The 8,150-nt window shown below is 36.0% G+C and overlaps 1 non-coding gene across 1 annotated transcript; it reads left to right on the plus strand.

The window, feature by feature from the left end:
* Positions 1 to 7,569: 7,569 nt before the first annotated feature.
* On the plus strand, positions 7,570 to 7,642 carry Trnav-aac (transfer RNA valine (anticodon AAC)). The gene has a single exon. It is a non-coding gene; the product is annotated as a tRNA-Val (tRNA).
* The last annotated feature ends 508 nt before the right edge of the window (positions 7,643 to 8,150 follow it).

Consider the following 8,150-nt stretch of genomic DNA (forward strand, 5'->3'; position numbering starts at 1 on the left):
AACTATTAGTTTCAATTCAGTTTTGTGAACATTTTTTGGTCCTCCGGGCCGGATATCTGTATGTTTGAGCCAGTTTATTCGGTGGATCGCATAAACAACGTAAAAGCCATTCAGATATCGGTCTTCTTTGTTCAAAAATAGACATGTGCAGTACCGTTATTTAATGATTTCTGAACTTTTTCCCGAATCTCTAGCATTAAAATTATGAATTACCAATATGTTGGTGTTAATGGCTTATAGGATGATGATGACAGTAGAGGTTTTAATGTCTCTTTAAAAAATGTTGAACATGGAATAATGAAATTATTATTTTTTTACATCAAATTAAACATTATTGCATCGATCGGGTATCGAACCAAGGACTGAAACTGATCGAATCAATCTGTAAATTAATGAGTGATTTATTTAATGAATTTTGGAATTTTTCCCGAATTTCTAGCTAAATAATTACACGATTCCAAGATGGCGGCCAAATGACAAGATGGCGGGTGACACAGCAATAATAAATGATTACTGCACTCTAGCGGATAAGAATTAAACTAACATGGCGTCAGCGCACTCTCGCCGACGATAACAAGATGATGATGGCTACCAGCAGACGAAGACAAGATGGCGGACATGACATCATACTAGTTGACCTTGTTATTGGTGGTGGTAGGTTAGTCTGTAGGTGACTTCCGTGGTGGAAGGATTGGTCGCCATTTTTTTTTTCGCCCTCACCGGGTTCGAACCGAGGACTCCGAGCTCCGTGTCGTTAACGTATGTTTTTTAAATATTTTTTATTAAAATTTTATTAATTGAATTTTTTTATAAATTTTAAAAAAATTTCTATTTCATTAAAATTGTATAGTAAATTTAAAGATGGCGGGCGTAACGGAAACTGCAGCGGTGACGTCATAATCCTATAAATGGCTTAATGTTGGCTTGAGTTAAGGATGCTTAAGCCAGTTTTAGGAATTTTCAGCCGCTGGGAATTTTAAGGAATAAAACGGGAAATTTTCCCTCGAAACGGGAATTTTTCCCTCGAAAACGGGAAATTTTTTCTTAAAACGGGAAATTTTGAGTCATTTTGAGTCATTTTTGAGGAATTTTGAGGAATTTTTGCCGTCGTGACGTCACAAATCCAATATGGCGGTCGGCACCACAGGCACCACACCCTTACGCCTGCCGTCGGACCGTCATTCATATACTACTCCTGTGTTTAAGTCATTTTAATTTAATTTGATTAAATAGGTGAAGTGTAGAACTACAAGTGAACTGTTCCGTACTACGAAAAATGCGAGTAACAAAATGCATTTGTGTGTAACGTTTCGTTACTCGGTACTAGATGTCGCACCCGTTACTCAGTACCGAATACATACGATTTGCTACAGCTCTATGGCTGACTAATTGAGCTTGAATTTGCAAAACTTCTTCCTGCATCTGCTTATCCTGCTAGTGACGGAGATGGAAAAAGCGTTAGGGGTAGAAGAAGCAGTTGCAGTAGCAGTAGTAGCACTAGCAGCAGCAGTAATAGAAGAATCAGCAGTAACAGTAGTATAGTTAATATTAACAGCATAATAAGTGGCAGCATTAGTAGTTGCAGCAGCGGTAGTAGTGAAAATAACAGTCCCAGAAGCGGACAGTGACTCAAACAAATAAGAGAATAGAAAAAATGTATCATGCAATAAAGAAACTTTTTCATAACTAAAAAATTTGCACAATTGAATGTTTTTTTTTAGAAAATTGGCATAGAAATTTTAGGTAAAGTTTTTTAGCCTGTGGCCTGCGAACTGATTCCTGCAGGAAATAATTTTTTTTTTCAGCTCACAGTTAAAGTTTAAGGGAAAACTATTATTTTTACAACCACCATATGTTCAGTTCATATTACTATATCTAAGAGAGACTTCTATTGAAACTTTTGCGACTGCTCTGATATCATCGGATTCTTGGTAGCAATGTCTTTAAATGAGGCTACAAATGAGTAAATTTAACAAAAATTTAATATAAAAACTTCATTCAGTAGTATAAAAGTATCAAATGTAATACACTATAAAGTTTAGCAACGAAGCTATTGCGACAGCCTTTGAAGTTTAGAAACGCTGAAAATGTAACACTAGATTTGATGATCAACAATTGATCCATGTGTACAGAAGGAAAATTTTTGTTAATTAATACGAGGACTAAATACAATACACTCCATAAAACAATCAATCACATAGGCAGTCGTAAGGCTTTGTTTTGTGTTATTTACAGCCTAAAAATTTTTTCATGAAATTTCTATGCATTTAAGAAACCTGAAACTGTAAGTAATTAACAATAATTGTGTACCTACATGTCATTTTTGGCCAAGAAAAGACACCTGAAACCAATTTTAACTATAAGAGAATAATAAATACAAATTTTTACTATGTTATCGTTAATTATCGACACCGGTTTCCGTGGTGTAGTGGTAATCACATCCGCCTAACACGCGGAAGGTCCCCGGTTCGGTCCCTGTGAGTCGCACCTGTGTTTCCGTACCATGTGCGTCTCTGCCTGAGGACGGGAGCAGATAGCAGTTCCCGAAACGTCGCTTGTTTCTGTTTAGGTAAAACTATTGTATTTGTTTGTTTTTTCGTTTTGTCATGTTTTTTTGTCTCGCTTCAACTGTTGTGCTGAATTATTTTGGGTTTCAATATTTTTGTGTTGTCATCATTTGTGGGGATTTTTTTCGTTCTCTTAGTACATTTTTCTTTGTTTTTTCTTTGTTTGCTGACCATATTCCTGTTTCGGAATATTTTGTGGTGTTCATATCCTTGTTGACAACAGCAATTGTTTGCTTAATTTTGTGTGTTTTTTGTATCTTTTTTTGAGTATTTTTATTTTTATTTTTATTTATTTATTTTATTTATTAGTTTTTCTTCAACAGAAAAAGTTCTTAGCAATGGCGTATGTCCAAAAACTTACATCAAGTCATACTCTGTTTTGTGCGCGCAATAGACTTTAAATACTATCACATTTCTCATGCAATTTAAATTGTTGTATTTATTCCATTTTTGGTGCAGAAAGCAAATCGTCGAACGGATCGAAATGAGTATGACGTTATGAAACGACAAAATTAAAACAAAAAATTTCAAGTTATTCGAAATGATTTTTTTAAAGTGTTTGAACTATTAAATTTTCTATCGCCAAATAAATTTTTGTTTCAATGTGGTGTTTGTGATGTTCTTATTAAGACCGTACCAGAACTTTTTAAGTAGCAGTCATGCTCATGTATTTTCTCGGAGCATGCCTTTTTGTAATATATCTGGATTACTAGGTGCCCTCATATGCCACGACCAGCAACACGGAGACATGCACTAACACTTCGTGTAAGTGTGGCTGACTAATTAAGCTTTAATTTGCAAAATGTCTTCCTGGATATCCTCATTCATCCACGAAACCAGACACCAGCATTCCACCAAAACCGAAAGGCCAAACAGCCACCCCCTACCACAGGCTCCAGAATCATTTACACCCAAACACATCAAAAACGTACACACAGACACAAACCAAGAGGTAATGGTAAGGTTACTCTTCGCAACCCCCTGGTTCGAAGCCACAGACAGGCACGGACAGGCACGGACAGGCACGGACATGCACGGACAGGCACGGACAGGCACGGACAGGCACGGACAGGCACGGACAGGCACGGACAGGCATGCCGACCGGGCAATGATGACAGTGTCAGTTCCGCGACGCACTGGTCGCTGACTGCGCTGTCAGCATTAGCAACAGTTCTGAGCCGTCATCCTGCTAGTGACGCAAATGGCAAAAGCGTTACAGCAGAAAAAGCCGTTGTAGTAGTTGCAATAGCAGCAGCAGTAGTAGAAGAAGCAGCAGTAACAGTACTATAGTAATACTAGCAGCATAATAAGTAGCAGCATTATTAGTTGCAGCAGTGGTAGAAGTGAAAATAACAAACCCAGCATCAGACAGTGGCTTCAAAAATACGATAATAGAAAATGGTATAATGTAATAAAGAAAATTTTACAGAACTCAAAAATTTGCACAATTGAATGTTTTAGCAAATTGGCATAGAAATCCTAGCCAAGGATCTTTAGCTTGCGGCCTGCGAACTGCTTGCTGCAAGCCAGAATTTTTTTCCCAGCTCGCAGTTAAAGTTTCAATGATCATTATTATTCTTACAACTACCACATGAAGATAATGACTAAATCTAAAGGCCGGTTTACACGCTACGTCTTAACGGACGTTTAGTCGATCATGCAAAACGGAAGACAAAACGTACGTTTTGTCCACTGTTTACACAGTAACGATTTCCCTTCCGTCTTATAACTCAGTTCCAATCCAGAGTTCTACCTAGTGAGTTCTCAGTGAGTGTTTATCTCAGTGATTGATAGATATTGTTATATTATTTTGAACATAGAGGAAGCACAGTTAATTCCTTTTATTGATGGAGTCACTAATTTGTTTAAACAAAAACATGAAATAAATTTAAAGACTTAAAAATTATAAATTTACTAATTATTTGTTAAATATTACAAGTTTCTTCGAAATACTATTAGCAATATTTTGTGACAAATAAAAAAATTGAAATGAAAACATTATTGTTTACTTTACATTTATTGCAATATTTTCGCATCTACTTTAAAAAATTACTTAGGCGTATAGAAAAATTAATATCAGGGATTTGAATCAGAAAATGTTTGAACGTAATCGGCCAAGGAGGACCTGGCAGCTGATTGTCCTATTTCAGAAAGTACTGATTAGGGCTGTGTTATGCTATGCATGCCAGTTTTTTTGCGCAAGCTGAGATTGTGGTTGTGAAAACTGATATTCCCGAGGTGCTATGTAATTTTAATTTCTTTGTCCATAATCAGGAGGGCAGGCTTCCCGCAGTGATGCCCAGGGTTGTTCTCTTCTCTGGTCTGTAACTGTTAGCTTCCAGTTCTCATTAAGAGATTCCGTTTCTCCTTCAAATAAAACGTCACTAATAAGTTTTTGGACGAATTTGATTTGACCCGGTTGGATTTGCCGTAGACGATCTGCAATGTGTTTTCCGTATCTTTCAAATGAATGACAGGCGGTGAAGGATTCCAATCTTTTTTCGGCCTTTGACAAAATTTCTAGAACGCCATCATCCGTTGAACGTGACTGTTTCTTCCCAGATGCGACTCTCCTACGTTCCCCTGAGGCTGATGAAGTCAGGCTACTTGAGTTATCTTCTGAAGTGGATGCGATATTACCAAGCTCTTCGTCACTTACGTGTTCATGGTGCTCACTCTAGAACAGAAATCAAACAAGGGAAAATAAAAAATATATATATATTTAGTATTGGTTACAGAACAAGGAAAACTAACAATTAAAACCATTAATGTTAATGTGAATTTGTGATCGTTGTTTATAACGTGTTACGATTATCTATTCATTAGCTTATTTGTTTATTTTATTTTTTTCAGTTTCCCGAAAACTCAACGGCCTGGGTGGACATCGCATATGGCTTTGAAAAGAAATTGCAGTTCCCCCATTGCTTAGGCGCAATTGATGGAAAACATATTCAGATTGTGCCTCAAAAGGACTCATAGACAAAAAAACTCATAGTATTGTTCTGATGGCCATAGCAAATGCAAACTGTGAATTTATTTACTGCAGTGTAGGTACAAACGGCCGTGTCTCTGATGGTGGCGTCAATAATCACACCAAATTTTACGAGAAGATGATCTGCAATGAACTAAAATTACCTGAACCAGCTAAACTTTCGAATTCAGATCGGGTTCTTGAGTATGTGTTTGTGGCTGACGAGGCTTTTTCAATGCGTTCCGATCTCATCAAGCCGTACAACCGAAAGTCTTTAAATAGGAACAGGAGGATTTTCAACTACCGCTTATCAAGGGCACGACGTGTAGTTGAGAACGCATTTGGAATTTTAGCTTCCATATTTCGCATCTTTCGCACACCTATAAACTTAAAGGTGGAACGTATTGAGACAGTGGTATTGGCTTCTTGTGTACTGCATAACTTTTTGCGTAGGAATGCCCCAGATTACTACACCCCTCCAGGAACCCTTGACAATGAGGACATTGTCAACAATGAAGTACAGTTAGGTGAAATATGTGATCCTGAAATGGTTCACAACCTACAGTGCGGGAGAAGGGGACAAGTATTAGTCAGCGCCAAGACAGTAAGAGACAAGTTCAATGAGTATTTTGATCAAGAAGGTGTTGTGCCGTGGCAGAATAACATGATTTCTTTACCACTACCTACGTAATGAATAGGTGGATGCTGTTAAATAAGGTTACATAACCTGTTTGTATAACAATTTTTATGACAACTGTATCATTAACTATATAATATACATAATGTTGTGTATTTAATATAAGAATAAGATTGTAATATACTGCATAAATGTATTGTATTGAAAGAAAAGTTTGTTTACTTACCTCTCGTTCCAACACATCAAAACCAGACTCCTCATCATTGTGTATAGTTTCTCGTGGCGTCCTTGGTACTTCTTGGTCATTTAAAAAATCCAATAACTCTAAGTACCACAAAGATGGTTTGTAAACATCCTCTTCTCCAGTTCCAGAGGTTTCTGATTGTTTAACTTTATTCAATTCTTTCTTATAAATGAGTTTATTATTTTTGTAACTGTCTCTTTATTAGCCATTGCGTCCACTTATTTGTATTTATTTACAAGCTCTTCTTACGTGAGGTTTTTTTTATTTCGATCACTATAGTCTTTAATTTTTACCTGTCACAAACACGGAAAATTGTTGTATAGTTCAATAAATTCCGCGAGAAAATCGTGGGTACACTGCCGCAGCTCCGATATAATGACAACGGGGAAAAAAGACAGTGAACTGAGCCAAGATGAACGTCTTCTCCGAGACCTGCGTCTACACGTTCCCTTTTATCCTATCAGTTCTCGGAAAATGATGCTTTTCCCTTCAGTTCTACGATCTGACCTTGGATTTCATTTTGATTCGACAAGACGTACGTTTAGCTGTCTACACGCCACGTTTTATATGATAGGATTTGTCTAGTCAGACAAAACGTCCGCTAAGACGTAGCGTGTAAACCCGCCTTAAGAGAGGCTTCTAGTGACACTTTTGCGACTGCTCTGATATTATCGAATTCTTAGTAGCAATGTCTTTAAATGAGGATTAGTAAATTTAACAAAAATTTAATATAAAAACATCATTCAATAGTATAAAAGTATCAAATCTAATACATTATAAAGTATAGCAACGAATCTATTGCGACAGCCTTTGAAGTTTAGATACGCTGAAAATGTAACACTAGATTTGATGATCTACAATTGATCTTTGTGTACGGAAGAAAAGTGTTTGTTAATTAATACCAGGATTAAATACAATAACTCCATAAACCAATTAATCGTGTAGGCAGTCGTATGGCATTGCTGTGTTATTTACGAACATAAATTTCTTCATGAAATTTCTAGGCATTTAAAGAACCTGAACGTGTAAGGATTTAACAATAATTAAGTACATGTATTTTTGGCCAAGGAAAGACACCTGAAACCAATTTTAACTATAATAGAATAATAAATACAAATGTTCACTACGTTATCGTAACTTTAGGCCATGTGTTTCCGTGGTGTAGTGGTTATCACATCCGCCTAACACGCGGAAGGTCCCCGGTTCGGTCCCGGGCGGAAACAGTGTTTTATTTTTCCACCATAATTAATTTTGTAACTAAATTATGTTGTATCAAAACAATTAACATTTTACTTTAAATTTAATGTATTTATTTGCAGCAAAATAAAGAAACCTGACACAGTTAATTAATAAAAACCATTAGAAAATTTAGTTCTATACTAAAAAGACTGCAACTATTCTTTACCAAAATAAAAAGTAAGAAAATATATGATAAAATTTGTTTATAAAATTAAACTATCGTGCAAAACCAATGAAAATAATGTGGGATCACACTCTTAGATCTTAAGTCATATATTACTGATAATTTTAAAGAATTTAAATTTAATGAACTTTTATCATAATATTTCCTATTTCATATGGTGCAAATTTTGAGTACAAACCCCTATAAAACGCGTGTGGAGCTTTACTGACTACAGGATAAACTGCGTAAAATATATATTTATATAACTGACATAATAAACCTTATCTTCAGAAACTAAGGCTTTATTAAGCACAAAACATGACTTAGAT

This window comes from Bacillus rossius, chromosome 12 (genome assembly GCF_032445375.1).
Source record: "Bacillus rossius redtenbacheri isolate Brsri chromosome 12, Brsri_v3, whole genome shotgun sequence".
NCBI lineage: Eukaryota > Metazoa > Arthropoda > Insecta > Phasmatodea > Bacillidae > Bacillus > Bacillus rossius.